The sequence below is a fragment of the Leptonychotes weddellii genome, chromosome 2 (assembly GCF_054177405.1).
Source record: "Leptonychotes weddellii isolate Sample4059 chromosome 2, ASM5417740v2, whole genome shotgun sequence".
Taxonomy (NCBI): Eukaryota; Metazoa; Chordata; class Mammalia; order Carnivora; family Phocidae; genus Leptonychotes; species Leptonychotes weddellii.
The window spans coordinates 50241802-50262968 of NC_138370.1; the positions used below are offsets into that span (position 1 = coordinate 50241802).

General features: G+C 41.3%; 1 protein-coding gene and 1 long non-coding RNA gene across 6 annotated transcripts in view; one reads left to right on the forward strand and one right to left on the reverse strand.

Annotated features, from left to right (window-relative positions):
- PALLD (palladin, cytoskeletal associated protein) overlaps positions 1 to 21167 on the reverse strand; it is a 403835-nt gene that overhangs the window by 133438 nt on the left and 249230 nt on the right. The gene's annotated exons all lie outside the window — the stretch shown is intronic.
- Positions 16269 to 17133, forward strand: LOC145720269 (uncharacterized). The gene is made up of 2 exons (XR_014143155.1): positions 16269 to 16503; positions 16592 to 17133. It is a non-coding gene; the product is annotated as an uncharacterized LOC145720269 (long non-coding RNA).

Here is a 21167-nt window from a genome sequence, read left to right on the forward strand (position 1 = left end):
ACCTCTGCAGCAGGGGGGTCCTCAGACATTTTTCCATTTATTGTATTTTACATACTTTTGTCTAGAGATTCATGCAAATGCATGCCAAAGGGATACGCAAATCATGAGTCTGAAATAAAACATGTATTTTTGAAGTAAGAATTCTGAGACCTTTGGAGGAGTATAGATTTGCACTATTGGTTTCAGAGACTAAGTTTTGATTCTTAGGTGCTTGTCAATTGGTTCCTGATGTCCTGGCTAGATCTGAGTTTATTAAAAAAAAATGGGCTTTTGTAGCACTTTGGAGATGTTTATCTAAAGTCATGGAGAACCGCCTGATTTAGGGAACAGCAGATCTGCTTCAACAGACAGAGAAGGCATAAAAGTACAGGGAAGGGGCGCCTGGGTGGCTCAGTCGTTAAGCGTCTGCCTTCGGCTTGGGTCATGGTCCTGGAGTCCTGGGATCGAGCCCCGCATAGGGCCCCCTGCTCAGCGGGGAGGCCTGCTTCTCCCTCTCCCACTCCCCCTGCTTGTGTTCCCTCTCTCGCTGTGTCTCTCTCTGTCAAATAAATAAATAAATAAAATCTTTAAAAAAAAAAAAAGTACAGGGAAGACTTAGCACTCCATGATAGCCAGAGATACTTTCTCACCGGCCAAGCTGAACACTTGGTCTTAAGTGGATTAGCTCTGGGGATCCACACAGCGCACTGATGCTTGCTCATTTCTGTAAGGACTTGTCAAGTCAGTAGGCAGTGCAGAAAGGCTGGGGTGTGCGGCTCAATGATTATTGACTGCGAGCCCGCTACAGCTTAGCTGTCAGAGCTGAGGAGTGCTCACAGGAAGCAGAGGGCATGGCCCCCACCTGAAGGGATACAGACTCCTCTGTTCTAACCAGCAATCAACCGTTTTGAAATCATACCAAATCCTTGAACTGAGCTTGTGGGTAATCCAAGTCTGAATACTGCCAGAAAGGGCCTAACTTTAAACAACCCGTCTAGAGTCTACACTATTAGTGATCGAAAGGAACCATGTGGTTGGTTTGCCAATGCATTAAACATCTCCCTCTCCCCGGACTCATTCTTGACCTTCTTTTAGGACCCCTCCTCCCCAACCCCCGCCCTCTCCCACAGAGATAGTGCCGTTTAACTACAAATAAAGCAAGAGTAGATTCTGGACGCCTGCCGGTGCTTGGTATGGATGTTGCTGAAAGCTTTGCACATAGAAGGAAGCTTGTGCAGGGCCTCATTTGGGAGAGATGAAATATTTTAATAGCAGTGTTTATGTTCTCAGTCTGTAGATAACCAAAAACCGGCAAGATTTTACATCAGGCTTTGAAATGAAAAATATCACCCACTCAATGGAAACACAAATTTCATCCCTTTTGCCCTCTGGCCCTCTCAATGCTATTAGTGTTCCTCTAGATTTTCCTGCTCTCCTTGAGATTTCTGAGTCACCACAGAGGGAGACCCAACGCGATGTCTGGCCAAGTTTTGCAGGTCTCGCATTCTCCAGAAAAAGCAGACTTGAAAGGTTTCCTCTCAGAGTTCCCTAGGCTCCTCAGACAGTCTGGAGCAGAAACTGTCTTGGGACCCATGATAGAGTAGACACCAGAATTGTAGCAGGCAGGGGGAGTTCAAAAGGGCAATGCCGGCCCGCAGTCAAATTCGAGGCAGCAGCTTTGAGACCAGTCGGCCCCATCTCTCACAGATGGAGGGAGAGTTCCCAGACTCCACACTCAATCTTCACCTTACAAGTTTTGCCCTTTGAGGGATTCAAGCCTGTGATTCCCAATCATTTTTCCTCTCCCTAAAGATGGGAACTTACACAGACAAAGCCAATTTTTTAATGTCACTGTGAGGACAGTTTTAATGAATGTCTCCGGATTCGTGCTCATGGACAGATGTGTGCACATGCACACTCTTCTAAGATTAAGTGTGCTTGAAAATCTGATTTATATAAGCAAGGAGAACAGCTCGTTTTTAATAACTGACTGGGTTAAAATAGATGTTCCTCGCTGGAAAAGTCACCAAGGCACACTCAAACAAAACACATGCCATTCAAATTAGCTGCCTTGGCTGAACTTATTTTTATATTAATTTAGTCTCCAAAAATAGTCTATGTTACACATTCCTAATGAAAACAATTTTAATAAACAGACTATATGCATGTGAATCGTGAACATACAAGAGTATAAATGTTTGTAAGAAGCAATTTTTTGAAACCCATTGTTTCGAGTCTATTACATAGAACGTGTCTTTCTCTCTTTCCTCTAATTTTAACCTTGACCTTTATTCCAATATCTAATCTGCCACGTCTGAGAGCAAAGTGCCCCAGGGATAGGGTCATTAATGTGAACATCAAAAGAGCAGCCATCACAGGCCGAGGGGCTGTCTTAGCCCTTCCTCTTTTGACATAGTTTCCAGACACTATGGTTTAGACAATTTATATGTGCTCCCAGGGTAGGACATGATCTCAGTCAGGGATATCCAACTACACACTCTCATGTGTTGTGAAAGAGTCGTGTCAAAGATCAACAGAGATACAGATAAGGGAACAGGGAGTTCTCATGAAATGGGGACGGGAGAGGAAGTCAGGTAAACTTCACGGAGGAGGTAATATTTGAGCTGTGTCTTAAAGGATGAATAGGCATTTTCCTAAAGGACAAAAGGGGTGGGGGAGATTCTAGATTACAGTGCATACGAAAGTCTGAACCATGGTGGGGATGGGTGACAGCTGGGCAATGGCTGGAGACAAGGCTAGAAAGCTACAGCAGTAGGGTAAAAACCAGCTTTAGATTGAGGTCGTTTGCTCATTGGGATACGGGAAAATTCAGAAGCAGAATGCTATGACAAAATCAGACACAAGGAGTGACATAAACATCAGCATGTAAGGAAAACAGTTAAGTGCTGATATTTTTGTAAAAAATAACTTATGTATATTAACATAAGAAAAGTTAACAATGTTATCTGAGTATTGCAATTTCAGAGGCTATTTCTCAATTTTTTTAACATTGCTAGGAGTATATACTACCTGTGTAATAAAAAGGGGGAAATCCTTCAGTGTACAGGTGCAGAATAGGGGAGAACTGGCTGAAGGGTAGTCCTGTGGAAAGAACCCACTGGCTTTCTTCAGCTGACCACACACACAGTGTGTGCTAGGCAATGGCTCTGGTGCTCAAACACCTGTGTTAAATGCAGACTTAAAGCAGCACAGGGTCTCCATTAAGGACACAGATGAGACGGTTGTTACAGTCCTAATACTTCCTGTGTTTATTAGAATAGTTCTGAAATATTACATCCAGTTCTGGGGACCACAGTTTAAAGAACTGAAATTGAGTTCGTCCGGAAGAGGGCTGTCAGAATGAGAGGGATGTCTGAAAGGCAAGTCATAAAAGAAAGGTTTATGGTATCTTGAGATGTTTATACTGAAGAAGGGGTAACTTATGGGGGTCACTGACACCATCTTCAAATACTTGATGAGCTGCCATGTCAATGAGAGGTAACACATCCTCTAGAGTTCTCAAAGCCAGAACTGATACCAATAGCCGGAAGTTACAGGAAGGCCAGTTTCGACTGGACATAGAAAAAAGAATTTTCAATCACAGCATTATGGCTAGAAGTGACCAAGATCTATCCAACAGCCTCATAGTTGACACAAGTGACTCATTTTGAGGCACACTGACTTATCCCCAAGACCCTTCAGCTCGTCAGTGGAAGAACAAGGGCCAGACTGACTCACATACCTCCAAGTCCGATACTCTCCCCACCCTACGCCACTCCCCCCCATCATGCTGCCTCCCAGCCACAGCAGACACCCAGTAATGGTTTGGCTTTCCCAGGAAGTGGGCTCCCAGGCTCTAGATAAATCTGAGCACAGGCTGGATGACCACCTGTTTCGGCTGCTCCCAGGGATACTGGAATGGATAATCTCTAAGACTGCTCTCCAGTTTAAGCTGCTATAATTTCAATTTGGGGCAATAACCTGAAGGTTTTCCCCAAACCTAGGGTTGTGTGAAAAGGAGCTCTAACATTCAATAAAGAGAAGTCTAGGAACTCTGGAAGAGCAGCTGGAAAACGAAGGTGAAAGAAACTTCTTAGTAGTTTTCCAGTTTCTTAGCAGGGCCCGTCATGGTTATTATTACTCTCATGGCATTGGTACATCACTCCCACACCCCATATCTGGCAGGAGCCAGGGGTGTGCTGAGTGAGGAGAAAACTATCTTTTTGCTTTGGTCCCTACCCTGCCAACTAGAAAGTGTGATATCCCTACAGAAAGGGATTGAGTCCATATGGGTGTGCCCTGAGTAATGGCAGAATGCCACCTGGAAATTGTCACAGAACAGACTATAAAAACACTCAAAGCATTTTCATTCATTTTGACCTATGCCAAGAAAAGACTCACCCTCTTCTGCTCCCCACCTCCACCCACCACACTTAAAACAAATCCACATACCCATTAGTAACTCAGCCATTTATTTGGCTCACAATCATAGGAAAAGGGCTGAATTGCTTACCTCACTAGTTGCATATCCAGATCCTGAATCTATACTTAAAAGAATGTTCAGTACAGGATTTCCCTCATTACCAGTGAACTGTAGACGACAAATTCATTAATTAAAAGCTATTTGCTGGCTCCTGGTATGTCTGTTCTTTGGGAAAGAGATTAAGATCTGTGGCGCACAGTAAGTTGGCCTACAAAACCGGAACCCACTTCTGCAGTGTAAGCTGGCTCCAAATGTAATGTCCATAAGCATGTGACTAAATTAATCTAAGACAAAATTGTTAAATAGATGCTATTGCGATAAGATACCATCTTCACTCTGAGTTCACTCTGTGCCCCGGAGTAACTATTCATACTTGCATCACCTTGAGCCCTTTTTGGAGACTTTCAGTACATTCCCTTTCTCTATTAAGATTTAGCCATTCCTAATCTCACGTCATCAGGGCCATGCTGTAGGCCTCCCATGATGGCTACCAAGGACTGATATCAATGTTCTCCTCCATCTTCATCACCACCATCATCAATTGCTTCTATTTATTGAACACCCTCTAGTTGTCAAATATTGTGCTATGTATTTTACATGCATCATGTCACTAATTCATTACCTTTTTAAATCCTCATCTTTCAGATCACTGAAATAACTCACCCAAGTCAAAACTATCAAGTGCTGGAGGTGGGAAGCAAGCAAGCTTTTTCTGACTCCCAAGTCTGTTAACCCCCACACTGCACTAGAGGACTTGGAGAGAAGCCTGCCAACCATGATGAATAGTCTTTTCTCTGATTTCTACTGGAAACTGTATATTAGACATTGTATAAACCCCTGTTCCAATGAGAAAAAGTGAGGCTTGATGCAAAAATGAGTGTTGAGGGTGCCTGGGTGGCTCAGTCGGTTAAGCAACTGCCTTCGGCTCAGGTCATGATCCCAGGGTGCTGGGATCGAGTCCCACATCAGGCTCCCTGCTCAGCGGGAAGCCTGCTTCTCCCTCTCCCTCTGCCTGCCACTCCCCATTTGTGCTCTCTCTCTCTCTGACAAATAAATAAATAAAATCTTAGGAAAAAAATGAGTCTTGATAGGAAGTAAACTTGGAGCCTGCTCTGACCAGGAGAAGGGCAAGGGGAAGACCTGACAGAAGGTGGTGTTTATTAATAGTGGAGGATAGGAGAGATGTGAGGACCCCAGAAGCAGGTTAAAGAGAAAGGGGAACTTGTTTAGAGATGGTATGGTTTGATTCAGGCCACATGGTATGGTCTGGAAGGAGTATATTTGCTTGACACATGGAGGTCAGTTAGAAAGGGTTTGAGGTAATATTCTGAGGGGGAATTTTTTTGATCCAGAAAAAAAAAAAAAAGCACAAAATGTTCCTAAGGGCCAAGGTATAGAAATAGGTTTCTAGCCTAGAGATGATCTATTTATAAAATATATTTTATATTAAATATCATGTATACTATAGAAATAAATTACCTATGGGAAAAAAACACAGAAAAAATTGGTCTTATTATAAATCATGTTGTTCTGGGTCAAGCAATAAGAATTAGTCACTCACTCCTCTGTTAATTTATTCACAAATATTTATTGAATACTATCTTACTATTTATAAAGTGCTCTATAAAAGAAGATATGCAGTAAATATATCCCTTAAATGGAAAATCTGTAGTATCTCCTTCCTTCCCCCAGTAGGATAGCTGTCAGCCGAGGATATCAAAGCATAACAGAGATGTGAATCTGATAAAGAGCTCTGAGGCTCTGGGCTAGCCTTCAGGGAAAGGGGAATGGCAAAGAGCTTCGAGAACCTGACCATGCCCTGACCTGAAGGAACCCGAGCTGAGTTGATTTCTCTTTGGTTCTGCATTAGGTGCTGACCTAAAACAAAAACTTTGCACAGGCTATAATGACTCCCTGTGCCAGCAATCACGCTAATCTGAGTAGTCCTCAGGATCTTGACTCACTGGCGAGCATGGCCTGTCCCAGCACTTACTGATGTGGTACCAACAGAGCTCCCCCAGGGAAACAAGATCTTCAGCTCATCTACTAGTATTTTTTCTGTAAGCATGTGATTGTTGAAAGAAAAAATAAAGTCCGTCATCTACTGCACATGTATTCAAATATTTTATACGTAGTGAGGCTTAAGTAAGCCCCCATCCTGTGTGTGTGACCTGGGGCCATGTGATGGCTCTGACCCTGAGTCTCCTCATATGTGGAAAGGAGAGAATGTGTCCAGTTTGCAAGGTTCTTGTGGGAATTTGACTGATGAAGGATACCACTTAGAGTACCTGGCACACATAAGAGGAATCCAGTGTCTGGAGATTGGGTCTGAATTCCTAGAAAGACAATGAAATAATTAATTTTATATATTAAAACAATGTAGCTATGGATTTTAAGCTCCAAGATTAAAAATAGATCAAAACCTTTGCGTGAAGAATGGCATTTTTATGTGTTTTAAATTAAATCATGTTTAAATGCTCAATAAATATTAGTGATTATTATATTAAGAAGCAATTTTAAATCATCAAAATTTGTAAGTATATGTATGTGAGTCTTATCTCAGTGCTTGCAATTAGTATAAAATGAAAATTTTACTGAATCCTTAAAATAGATTTGTCTTTCTATCCCCCCCCTCTCTCCTTCCCTCTAAATAAAAATCATGGGGAAAATAAGACTTCTAGTTTAGAGAATGGATTAAGAGAGCATTACAAAGTAATAAAGCCTAAACATGGTTCATTAAGAAAGAATGACTAGAATTCTAATCCTTTGCAGGTTCAGCATGATGAGAGAAACAAAAAGAATACCATATCCCTCTCCTGACACTAGGGCAGAATATTTCCTTAGGCTATTTACTAGCTATCTTACAAAGAAAGGTGCCTCGTTAGATACTGCAATTCATGTAAATCAAGTGAATATGATTCTAACTGGAGAGAAAGAATCTCAAAGTTTTATGTGAGGATAAAGCGGAGACTCAAGAGTGTCCCTATGGAGAAGCATAGGAACCCAGGGGACTCGCTGGTAAAACTTACAGTTGGAGAAATGCTGTTGCTTGAAAGCCAAAGACAAAGTCTTTGGAAAACACTGTGGGAAAAACATATTCCATGGAAATGTGTGTCCTAAAACTTTTCCGTATGAAAAAGTATTCCTTCTTACCCAGAAATGATCTAATGCATAAATAGCTTAAGAATGAGAGGAAAGAACTACCGAGAGATTTTACGTTTAGGTCCAAGCTTGACTTTTGTGAACGCTTGGACTTCTAATTTGTTCTTTGGTTGAAAGAACGTCCGAGCATTAAAAGTGCATCAGATATTATTCTAAAGATCATGTGGCACATTTTCCCTCCTTGGTAATTCCTATTGCCCTATTGAGGTTGAATCACGCACACTTCTAAAGAAAAGCAGAACTCAGGGGATGACAAGAAAATGATCGCTCAGCTCTGACTTTCGAGATTTTTAAAGTTACAAGAAAAACAATAGGCATGAGTGTTCTGGATTTCAGGTTCAAGAACAAAGGCACCTGAGGGAGAAAACAGAAGTCTTTTCTTGGTCTCCCATAGGTAGGCAATGAATATGCAGACTCAGTCTTGGGACACCGAGGATTGAGTACTTTCCAGTATGCTCATGAGTGAGGCAGGTGTTTGACCTGGCACAGGGAGTAGCTTCTCTCCTCAGAGGGAGGTGGTAAAAGTCCCTCCTGGGCAGAGGGAATATGTTTCTGAAGAAATTTCAAGGGGATCAGACTAAGGTTAATTCGCTACTTGGATCCCTTTGCACATACTCCATACCCCCTGCTTCCCTAGGCCTCATGTGAGAGGGGAGGAGGAGCAGGAAAGAGATATAAAAATCTCAGGTTGGGGGTGCCTGGGTGGCTCAGTCGTTACATGTCTGCCTTCGGCTCAGGTCCTGATCCGAGAGTCCTGGGATCGAGCCTCGCATCAGGATCCTGCTCGGCAGGAGGCTTGATTCTCCCTCTCCCACTCCCCATGCTTGTGTTCCCTCTCTCGCAGTCTCTTTTCTCTGTCAAATAAATAAATAAAATCTTAAAAAAAAAAAAAATCTCAGGTTGAGGGGAAGTCCAAAATCAGACAGGCCAAAAGGAATTAGTCACAGTCAAGAAGCGAAAGGGATGGGTGTGTTTAGGCTCTCCACCCGCTCCCCCAGTGCCCAGGGCCAGAGCATGGCATGAAGGAGAGTCAGAAGTTTCCAGATGCTCCAGTGGATATGAGATGAGAAGGCCAAAGATCCCAAAGGTCCTGGAGTCAAGATGAGGACAAAGGATGCATAGTCTGAGGCTGGAAGGCAGAGTAGGTTTCCAACAGGGACAGAGGCTAAGGCCCAAAGAACACACACGGAGGGAAAGGCCATCTGAGTGAAGGCCAGGTCAGACCAGAAGGGTCTTTCCCTGCAGCCACAATACTGTACGGCTCTCCTCTCGTCACAGGTTCCTCCAGCCCCAAAGAAAAGAGGACACGATGGATGGGTGGGATCCTTTGAGACGGAGTATTTACCTCAGAGAGATCGAGTTAACCTGGAAAAGCCTACATTTGAAACAGGAAGGGACTCTTTGAATAGGTGAACTCTGGTCTAAGTCCCTTTACGTCAAGCAGAGCAAGTCGGGTTCATTCATATGTATAAATAAAGGTGCTTTTCTACGAATGGATGGCTGTAGATTTTAAAAACCTACTACATATGATTATTTAGTGGGTTACTGAACTGGAGAATTGGAGAAAGGATAGGATTGGTGGTGTCAGTAGAACCAGCACACATTGTTTTTAGATTTTTAATCTAAGGAATCCATTTGCATGGGCCTAGCCCATTGATCTGCAGTCTAGCATTTATTTTTTGGTGAGAGAAACTAGGGATTTAAACTATGCACAAGTGGGGTATGTGGAAGGGGAAAAAAAACATTTTAAAACCTTTTAAATTTACTGTTCATGGTTACAAGTTTCCTTAGGAGACATAATATTTTTTTTCTCTCATCTAAAAAAATAATTTGGACCAACCTCAAAAAAGCTGGGTTTAATGTTTCTCAGACTGTTTCCAAGCAGACTAAAATACCAACAAATTCATATCCACGGGGAGAGGTTTATGGTTCACCAAGTTTGCATGATTCATGCTGAAGAGCTTACACGCCTGAGATGCATGATGGGCCTTCTGAATGCAATGTATGGAACACATACCACAGCCCAGGGTTCTTTACAAAGGCTGCCTAACTGGGGGGGGGGGGGGTCCCTGTTGAGAAAGTGGAGTCACTTTTGAAAGGGAGGCAAGAGCAAGAGAATGGGCAATATTTCACATTCACTTTTGATCTGCATGAGAAAAGCATCCTGGTGGCAGCTTCAGGAATCCAAGAGTGAGGTCAATCTCAGGGCCCACAATTTCAGATGCTTATTCACATCCTCTCCGAAGCAACAGTTCTTGAGGCTGAAAACATGAGTTGCAAACTTGTTTTCCAATAAGGTAAAGTTAGGGAAAAGGCATCAGGATAGCGGAGCCATGCTCAAATCTGTCAGAGTTAGAGAATATAATGTATGTGGAAAAGCATTTTAAATGGTCCATATGATTGCAGAAGTAATTTTGTGAAAATTATTTCACAAAGTGATATGATATTATCAGTTACTATTGCTATTATTTTCACTTTCAGTCATCAGCAGCTACAAGAGGCCAGAGATCATTGGTCACACATCCACCTGCTGTGGTCCATCTGGCCAGGGGGGAATGCGGGGTGGGGGGGGCGGGGCTTTGAGGTCTAATTACTAATACACGGCTGTGCTGAGCCTTTCTTTCTATTGGAAAATGGCAAGATACTTGAAGCACAGAAATGGCTGGAAGTAAAGTAATGGCTGTAGGTTGATCTCCTAATAGAATATTCAAATCATGTCTTTTGTTTCTTTTTTGTTTAGAGAGAGAGAGAGCATGTGCATGTGCATGGGACAGGGGCAGAGGGAGAGAGAGAATCCCAAGCAGACTCCATGCTCAGCTCAGAGCCCAGCTCAGAGCCCAACGCAGGGCTCGATCTCATGACCCTGAGATCATGACCTGAGCCAAAATCAAGAGTCAGATGCTTAACTAAATGAGTCACCCAGGCGCCCCTCAAATAATTTCTTAAGGTTTGTATTATTATTCCAAATCATTACATGAGCATCGATGCAAATGATGCTAACGCAACCCCTTGGCAATGATGATGCCGTTGAATCCGGGCCATCATAGATTCACTGAAGAACTCGGTAAACTGAAAGGCCATTTAAGCCTTTCAGGCTTTTATTCCAAGATATTTCTCTAACTTGGAAACAGTGCATTGAAGTTCAAAGGTCTCACCATGCAGATAAGAAATCTGGGGAAGTCAACCTTTCCAGGTAGGTATTACACTATTTTCCTGTGTGTTTTCACAGCACATCCTGTAAGAGACTTGTTTAGGCTCACTGTCTCTAGCTTCTTACCTTCCCTTTTCTTTCCTCAACACACTTCACTCAGGTTTTTGTCTCCACTCTCCTTGGAAGTTTCAGTTGCCAATGTCAATAAAGACCTCCATCTTGCCCAATCCAAAAGATAATTCTCAGTCCTCTGTGTGTGTGTGTGTGTGTGTTCAAGCCACTTAGCACATTGACAGAGCTGATCATTCATTTCTTTTCTTCTTGAAACATTTTCCTCATTTGACACCCCACTCCCCTGTGGGAGTTTCTCCTGTCTTAGTGTTTCTTCACATTTCCTTCCAGACCTCTAAATGGTGGAGCATGTCAAGGCTCAGGTCTTAGACCTCCTCTCCATATATATTCATTTCTTTCTAAGACAACACGTGGTCTCATGGCCTTAAATGCTACCTTTCTGGTGGTATCTCTCAGATTTTTAGCTCTAGTTCCACATCTCTGTGATTTTTATTTCCAACTGCTGACTTCCCATTTCTATGTGAAAATGTGTAATAATGCCCCAAACTTAACCTGGCCGAAACAGAACTCTTGATTCCCTCCTACCTTCCAAACTGTTCCCCCTTTACTGTTCACCATATCCAGAAATACCACTTTTCACCCCGTTCTTAGAACCAAACCCAGGAGTCAACCTTGATTCTTTTCTTTCCCTTCCATACCAAATGTTATCCATCAGAAAATCCTCCTACCTATCTCCTGAACCCCCATCATGTCTACGCCCCCACTGACTATCATCACCCTCACAAGCCAGCATCATTATTTGCCCCAACTACAATAATCTATCAAGTGGTCTTGCTTTTTTCCTTGCTATGTCCAGCCTACTCTCCATGCAACTGTCAGAAAGAGATTTTAAAAATTAAGTTAGATCATATAACTTCCTTGCTTAAAACTTTCCTGAAGCTTCCCATTGTACTTTGAATAAACACCCGCCTCCTTACCCGGGCCTGCCAATTTCCTGTTCATTTTTCCAATTTCATCTTCCACATCCATGCCTCTTTCCCGACATGCTCTACCCACTCCGATGGTCTTTCTGTCATCTCTCTTACTCTCAGCTCTCACACATCAGGCTCCTTTTCACCCCAGAGCTTTTAAACTTGGTCTTTGTCTGCTGCTAATGTTCTTCCCCGAGATCCTTGCATGGTCTACTCTTTTCACATCACCCAAGTCTTAGCTCAGTGTTTACTTCCCTGACCCTCCACCTAAAATGAATCTCCCTGTGTCATTCTCTCTATATGCCTCTACTCTGCCTTGTTTTCCTCAGTACTTGTCAATACTCAAAATTATATTGTTTAGTGATTGTTTACCTCTTGTCTCTCCGACTAAAATGGAAGCTTCATTAGGGCAGAGGCTTTGTCTGTCTTGTGCATGGTTCTACCCTCCATGCCCAGAACAGTGCTTAGTGCAGCTGAGTGGTGAGTCATGCACATCGGGTCCTCACCAAACATTTGTACAGTGTATGTAAAAGAAAGCATGGATGACTCTGAGCCAAACATTGTTTAGGATGATGGGAGTGAGTCAGTAAGGTGAGTATAAACACATTTTACTCTGAGATACTCCATGATATTTTGTTTGAATCCTGATTTTTGATCACGTCTAAAATCATACAACTGTTGTTCTTCAGACTGTTCTCATATAAAAATCATCACCATGTAATAAGCTTAAGGAGCACCAGAATGGAAAATAATAGTCAGCATAATTTAACAGTATTTGGAAAGCAATATTTGGAAAACCATAATTATGATCTTATCTCAGATTTGTTCTGGAAGACATTAATAGTCATTTTACTTCAGAGCACGGAGGAATGTGCATTCAGATCAATTCATTTGAATAAACATAAATGCAATAATTACTGAGGCAGATGAAATAAGCAATATGACAAAAGAAGTACGCTAAACGGTGTACTCATAATAATCTTAACTAATTTGGATGACTAAAACTTTAAAAACACAGAAGAGATCAGCACTGATAACTTGCCAAACAAAAGTTAGTAGTGGAGAGGCTTCTCAGACACAGATGAGCTGTGATTTCTTAAGAGGGTTTGTATACATTTCAGCTTCCTCTAACCATCAAAGAAGAAAAACACTGATGCTGTCTTCTTAAATTTATACAAAGACAATTACTATGGCTCCAAACATTCAAGGGGGATAAAATTCTTGTCAAACAAAAAAAGCTTTGGACTTTTTAATCCTTAAGTTTCTGAATTTTTCTTTCCTTTGAAGTATTTTTATTACTATTTATTTGAGTATACATGTCATATAATATGTATTTGTTGTATAACATTTCCCCAGAATGTACTGGCTTAAAACAACAATAAACATTTATTGTCTCATTGTTTCTGTGGGGCAGGAATTTGGCAGCATTCTAGCTGGTTGGTTCTGGCTCAGCTTCTCTACATGCTGGCCAGGGCTGCTGGAGACACTCCCCCAGTGGTTCACTCACATGGCTGGCCAACTGGTGCTGGTTGTGGGAGGGAGGCCCCTGTCCCTATCCATGTGCGCCCCTCCAACCGGGCTGGTGCGTGTTCTCACAAAATGGGAGGCTAACATGGAGGTAAGAAGCAGGAGGCCATGACGCCTTTTTATAAGCCAGGAACTGATGCATTGTCACCTCCACTAAATGCTGTTGGTCACACAGACCAACTCTGAATCAATGTGAGAGGAGATGACAGAAGAGTAAGAAAACAACAAGCAAAATTGATAGGGGGTCCATCTTGAATGCTGGCTATAACAGAGTTCGTAGAGCTCGTTTCTCTCAAATTTCCTCCAACTGGAAAGTAAGTAAGGAATACAGGAACAGAGATCTTTCTCTGGTGGGTAGCACGGAAGGAGAAGGTTACTGGTATCTAAATTTAGGACCAAAATGGACTTTCAAACACTAAAAGAATTAACTCTATGCATACTCCGTACTTTCTCCTTCTACTTAAAATGTCGTGATAAATAAAGGATTAAGTTATTAATATTAAGAAGAGAAGTCAGAAGAGTCTATCTAACATTAGCTGCTTTTTAGTAGTCAAGTGATTGCTATATGACCTCCAGAGATAACCGATAAAAATATTCTTAATCTCAACTGAGATTTGTCAAAACTCTCTTGCTTGCTCACTTTTCCCATTGTTACATAACTGCACTATTAATATATTTTGGGGTTTTTATCCTCACAACAAAAGCTTTGGTCACAAGTCTAGGCCACTTCCTCTTTCAAGAACCTTCTCCACTTCCTTCTCTTCTCACTAAATTATTCTGTAATTATTTACACTTAAGTCTTAGAAGATTTTAGATGCTAGAAGCAAAGACAGCCAATATACATTGGGAATTTAAGTAAGTTTTTTGTTTTTTTTAAAGTTTTTTTTTTTTTTTTTTTTTTTATTCATGAGAGACAAAGTGAGAGAGAAAAGCTGAGGGAGAAGCAGGCTCCCAAGGAGCAGGGAGCCCGATGCGGGACTCGATCCCAGGACCCTGAGATCATGACCTGAGCCGAAGGCAGACGCTTAACCATCTGAGCCACCCAGGCGCCTTAAGTAAGTTTTGTAGTCACTAAAAAGTACTTCTGTTTTATGGAGGTCACCAGTAGATACAAATGACAGAAAAATTTATATATGTATATATATATATATATATCCCTATTTTCAAACCATATAGATGCTGATGCTAATTTATTTATTGAATAGTTAGCAGGGATCATTTACAAGGGTCTAAATAGGCTGTCACGTGAAAACAGAAACAAAACAGGGGAGTGGTGGTGAGCACAATCTTGTCAACCTACGAGCACAGAACTGTAGAACAGACTTTTAAAAGGTACAGAATTCAGAGTCCTTTTAGGACCCACACCCTCACATATACCATTTGGGCAAGAAAACAATTCCTCCAATTCCTCCATGCTAAGGAAAAGCACACTGACCTTCGCCTTTTCATTGAGAAAGTTAAAGAAACTGATTAGATTACTGCAAAGAATGAAAATAACTTCAGCATGATCCTCAAGCAAAGGACTATTAAGTCTGAGCCTGACCTTGTGAATTCCTACGTTTGGCAAGGCTGCTGGGTAAGGCAGTGGGACTTAGCGTTCAACAGAGCACTGATCTGTCGAACATTCCAGCCCTGACTCACTGGAAGCAGCTGCTAATGTTCTGTGTAATCCTCAGAGCGCCATTTAGGAAAAAGTGCTTATTTCATCTCCCTCAGTTCTGTGAACAGGACCAGCCTTCCCATGCTCCTGAATGAAACAGAGTTCCTATGTCCTGTCATACCCCCACTCTTTTCTCTATTATTCTAACCACTAAAATCACCACCAAAGATGGAGAATATTTACAAATAACCATAGGAATGATACAATGTCTATTTAGTCTGTTTGCCAGAAAGTCACTATCCTCTCAAATGAACATGATAACGTGTGTGTGCTATCTTTCCAGAGCTGAGCGGAAATTCTAGAGTCTTTGCCCTTGCGTGAACCGTGTTGCTATTGTCAAGAAATTTTAAGGCCTCCAATTTAATATTAATAATGGCTTGATATTTATAAAGTAATGACTATATTAAGGAAACTGAGGTTTAGAGACATTAAGCGTCATGCCCAAGGCCACACACAGCCATTAACGGGAGAAGCCAGGAATGGAGCTCTGGGTATCTGATTCCAAAGTTGCTATTACATATTATTATACTTACCTGTAATGTAGTAATTTACACTTAATAGATTTTAGTAAGTCAAAACACCTAAAATTAATTATTTGCTTTTCTAATTTAGCAAACCTTAATAGTAGCATAAATTATGCTGCTTAAGGAGCTCCAAAGATGTAAAATATGACCTCATTAATGTAACATCTATTTGGTGAATTTCCCTTATGTCCACTTTTTGAGTGAGGCTTCAATGACATAGAAAACAAAGACAGAGAGAAATCACCTACCCAAATAACTGTTCAGTCAACCAAAGAAGTACAATTAAATGGTGGGGATTAAAATGAAGAAGAGTTCCAGTTAGAAGCATCAGAAAAGGCTTTGAGAAGAGACGATATTTGAGTGGGGCCCTGAAGAACAACCAGGAGATGGGCATAGGAAACCAGGGGGAACAGTGTTTATAGTAAAGCCAGTTAAGTGGATGATTTTTTTTACCCACATTAAATTTTTCTTGTAGTTGGAAGAATATGAGTCTTTGACCTCAACCTGCTAAAACTGTAGTGAGTTATGAGATTACTTTTTTTAAAAAAGATACACTTTTTCAAATGTGCTTTATTATAAATAAAAAGTACAGTATATGTGGTGCTCAATTTTGTAAAAAAAAAAAAATATATATATATATATATATATATTATAATTTCTACAGGTGGTGAATATACCCAAAGGTCAACCACAAGTCACACACCCCTGCCGTTGAGTGTAGGCAGAAACTGTAATTTGTTTTGAACCAACAGAATATGGAAAAGGTGATAGGATGGTGATTAGGTTACAGTTTATGGCAAAGGTGATGGGCTACCGCTGCCATGATTATGTTTCCTTATATGTGACTCCATCTTAGCAGACCAGATAGAGACTCCACTGCTGGCCTTGAAGATTTTGAAGAAGCAAACTGTCACACCATGAAGTGCATTTGAGGACGTCCGCATGGCAGAAATTTCAGGAGCTTCCACTCAATGGTAAGAAATTAGGGTCCTCACTCCTACTACTGAAAAGAAATGAATTCTAGCAACAACTTGAAAGAGTTTGGAAACGAATTCTTCCCAGGTGAGCCTTTGGATGAGAATGCAGCCCAGCTGCCACCTTGATTACAACCCTGTGAGACCCCAAGCAGATGACCCAGTTGACCTATACTTGGACACCTGACCTACGGAAACCATGAGCTAATTAATACGTGCTGTTTTAAGCCACTGACTTTGTGGTAATTTGTTACACAGCAACAGAAAACTAATAAACTGCAGAAACCCACAAAAGAAATATTTTTTGAAGGATTTGATGCATTCACTCCGGTCTCCCTTAGAACTATCTTCTAAATCAACTGTGCTTGTCTGAATGATTCATCTGTACTAGCGGTTAAAATCATCGGATAAGCTTGTTAAATTATAGACTGCTTGCTTCCTCTCCCCTCTCCGCCCCACCCGAACGAGTTTCTGATTCAGGAGACTTAGAGCCTCAGAATTTGCATTTCCCACAAGTTTCTAGCTGATACTGATGTTGCTGGTTTGGGGGGACCACATTTTCAAAACCACTGATCTATACCAGTTTATTTTCTAAACATTTTTGTGTCAATTTACACCTCTAAAGCAAAAGGACTACAATATGTACTTTTCAAATATAATCTAAAATAGCGAAGTCTTTGTGTCAACATTATGTTAACATTTTCTCCTGTCCCTCTATCCATCATCCGTATTTCTCTTCTAAAGAAACAATTATAAATAAATTCAGAAAACAAAACACAATGGGAACTCAAAATGGGAATTGATAAGAAAAGGGATCCAACTTTTCCAACATTTGAGTTGCGACCTGGTAGTAAAGATCCTAGACTACCACTAAAGTAGGGGCAAAATATCTGTGGCAAAAATAGTTATTCTCATTCTAGCAGTTATAATCTGCCAAAATGTTCCTTTGATGATATTTATAGTATCTCAACTGCAAGATGTCAATATTCTCTAGAAAGCATCTAATGGCAAGCTAAAATTTAGCTTGGGAAAGTTAGTTGGCCTCTCTAAAACTAGGGGGACAGATAAGATGACCTGCATGCCTTTGCAACTCTTTGTCCCTTGGCTTAATAGAATGGACACACTGGCCTCTTTTTCTACACACAATTAAATTTTTCTGTCTTTTCTACATATGGTGACCATATAGCCTCAATTTCCTCAGATATAGTTTCAAATATGCTATCTCATTGTCATAGCATGTGTCTGAATTTTTAACTTGAAAATATGGTCATCCATCATCTGTACACTTTTTCACTGTGAAGAATATAACTACAGTTAAAACTAGGCTACATATCCTCTGCCTTTAGGGTCCTCTTTAAATTTCCATGCCTTTGCTGACTGTTGGCCATGCATTTACACAGGAGTGGGAACTGACCCTCAAACTGCAGGTGAAGAATCCTCACCCAAGGCCTCAACCTCAGGGTAGGGTCCTGACATGACCTCTCCCATGGGCCTCTGAACACTTGTCCATTTGTTACTTATTCATTTGTCTGGCTGGTTAGAGTGGAACACTTGCACTATTATAGAGGAAAGTAGGAGAAACCTCAGGATACAAAAGATAAATAGTAATAATAACAGCTCCCTGTTAATAAGTATTTACTGTGTGCCTCTCTCTACTTATATGTTGATGCAACTTATAATAAATGAAGTCCAAGTTGATCTAAAATCTGATTCATTTCAGTTTTAGCTCTAAGGTCTCTACTTATCAGATAAACTCTAATTTAGCCTTGGTACTTTACGGCTGGCTTCCAGATGTAAATTGTCTTCTCTGGAGACACTCCAATCTGAGTATGGTTACTAGATCATACAGATTTCTTAAAAAATGGCAAGTACCGTTTCATAGAGCCTACTGCTACATTACTTTCATTACCGGCTTCCCTGGTATTCAATTATTAATTGAATGTCTATGTTTACAATTGAAAGTCTATGTCTTTTGGCTGTTTTCCTCTTCTAGGTATGATCTTTTTAATATTTTCCAGTTGTTACCATTCATATTGTTTGGCATCTTGATGTAACAACTAATTTCTTCCTTATTTTTTTAAAATATTTTATTTATTTGACAGAGAGAGAGACAGCCAGAGAGGGAACACAAGAGGGAAAATGGGAGAGGGAAAAGCAGGCTTCCTGCTGAGCAGGGAGCCCGATATGGGGCTCGATCCCAATACCCTGAGATCATGAACTGAGCTGAAGGAAGATGCTTAACCTACTGAGCCACCCAGGCGCCTCTTCCTTATTTTTTTTAATGAACTCTATTTTTTAGAGTAGTTTTAAGTTCATAGGGAAATACAGCAGCAGGCACAGAATGCCCCATGTACCCAATACCCCAACAAATGCATAGCTTTCTCCACTGTCCTCATCTTTCACCAGAGTGCAACATTTGTTACAACTGATGAACCTACATGAATGCATCATTATCACCCAGAGTCCATGGTTTACACTAGTGTTCACTCTTGGTGCTATACGTCCTATAAGTCTGGTAAATGTATAATAACGGGTATCTACCATTATAGTATTATACAGAGTAGCTTCACCACTCTAAAAATCCTCCGTTTCATCTCTCTCCCTTTTCCAAATCCTAGCTGCCACTGTTCTTTTTATCTTCTCCATATTTTGCCTTTTCTAGAATGTCATATAGGTGAAATCATGCAATATATAGACTTTCAGACTGTCTTCTCTCACTTAGTAATATGCATTTAAGGTTCTTGTATGTCTTTTCATGGCTTGATGGCTCACTTCTTCTTAGTGCTGAATAATAGTCTATTGCCTGGATGCACCATAACTTATTAATTCTGGGAGCTAATATATAAGCCATTAAAAATTTTTTAAAAATTCTTATACAACTCAATGGCAAAAATCAAACTGATTAAAAAATGGTCAGAGGAGGGGGGTGGAGCAAGATGGCAGAGGAGTAGGAGACCTGGATTTCATCTGGTCTCAGGAATTCAGCTGGATAGGGATCAAACCATTCTGAACACCTACAAACTCAACAGGAGATCGAAGAAAACAATAGCAACAACTCTCTGAACAAAAAAGCGACCACTTTCTGGAAGGTAAGACGTGCGGAGAAGTGAATCCGAGGCAATATCTGGGAGGATAGACAGTGGGGGAGGGGGCCTCCATTGGCTGCTTCTGGCAAGTGATAGAGCAGCAAAGCACAAAATCGGAAATTTTAGAAGTCGGTTCCGCTGAGGGACGTTGCTCTGGTGGCTAAGCGGGTGGTGGAACCCCCGCAGGACAGTGTGGTCTCAGGACCCTGGGGATCACAGAAAGACTGGGGGTACCTGAGAGTGGAGAGCTCCCAGGTATCGGAGTGGGGAAGCCGGCTGCAGAGATGGAGCTGAGGAGTGGGCTCTCAGCTCGGGGTTGCCATAAACCGTGATCGATGGCACAGTCGGGCCACTGCTCCTCCAGCAGGGACCCAACAAGTGGCAGATCCGGGGAGACTCTCCTTCCTCCCCCAGGAGGAGCGGCATGGGAGCGCACCGTGGGGATCTGCTGGGTTTGGAGACTCCGCGCAGGATCGGGTGCCAGAGATAGAAACGCCTGGTCACAGGCCGGGTGAGCACGAAGTGCGGCTGGAGATGGGGAGACAGGAGTGATTGACTGCTTTTCTCTGGGGGGGCACTGAGGAGTGGGGCCCCGAGTTCTCGGCTCCTCCAAGGCAGAGATTGGGAGGCCACCATTTTCACTCTTGGCCTCCAAAGCTGTACGGAAAGCTTGCAGGGAACAAAAGCTCCGGAGAGCAAACCCCAGCAGATTATTTAGCCCCAAAGGCAAGGGTGGGGCAATTCTGCCTCCGGCAAAGACATTTGGGAACCACGGCAACAGGCCCCTCCCCAAGAAGATCAGCAAGAACAGCCCACCAAGACCCAGTTTACCGATCAATGAGAACGGCAGAACTCCAGCACTAGGGAAACACTGCGCATAGAATCCACGGCTTTTTTCCCATGATTCTTTAGTCTTTCAAAGTCAATTTTTTTCTTTTTTTTAACTGTCTTTTTTTTTTTTGAATTTTTCTTTTTCTCTTTTTCAACCAACATCTTATTAATCCCTTTTTTAAAAAACATTTTTCTTTTTCATTTTTAGAGTCATATTCTATCCCTTCATAGTAGTTACCCTTATTTTTGGCATATATATATAAGTTGTTCTCTCTTTAAAATTTTGAGATACAGTTTCTTCTCACAGATCAAAATATACCCTAAATCTCTAGCATATGGCTTTGTTCTAGTCTCCTGCCTGATCACATTCTATCCTTTTTTTCTTTTTTCTAAAAATCCTCTTTTTTCTTTTTTCAAACAACTTCTTATCAATTCCTCTTATAAAATTTTTTATAATTTTCATCTTTACAGTCATATTCCATCCATTCATCGTATCAACCCTTATTTTTGTACATATATAAGTTTTTCTTTCTTTAAAATTTTGGGGGGCACTTTCTTCTAACAGACCAAAATACACCCAAAATCTAGTGTGTGGCACAGATCTATGCACCAGCCTGATCATATTTGATCATATTCTGTTTTTTTTTGTTTTGTTCTGTTTTTGTTTTTATCTTTTTCTTTTTCTTTTTTTTTTTTCTTTCCCTTTCTTTTACCCCGGTTTCAGGTCTTTTCTGATTCGTTTAGAGT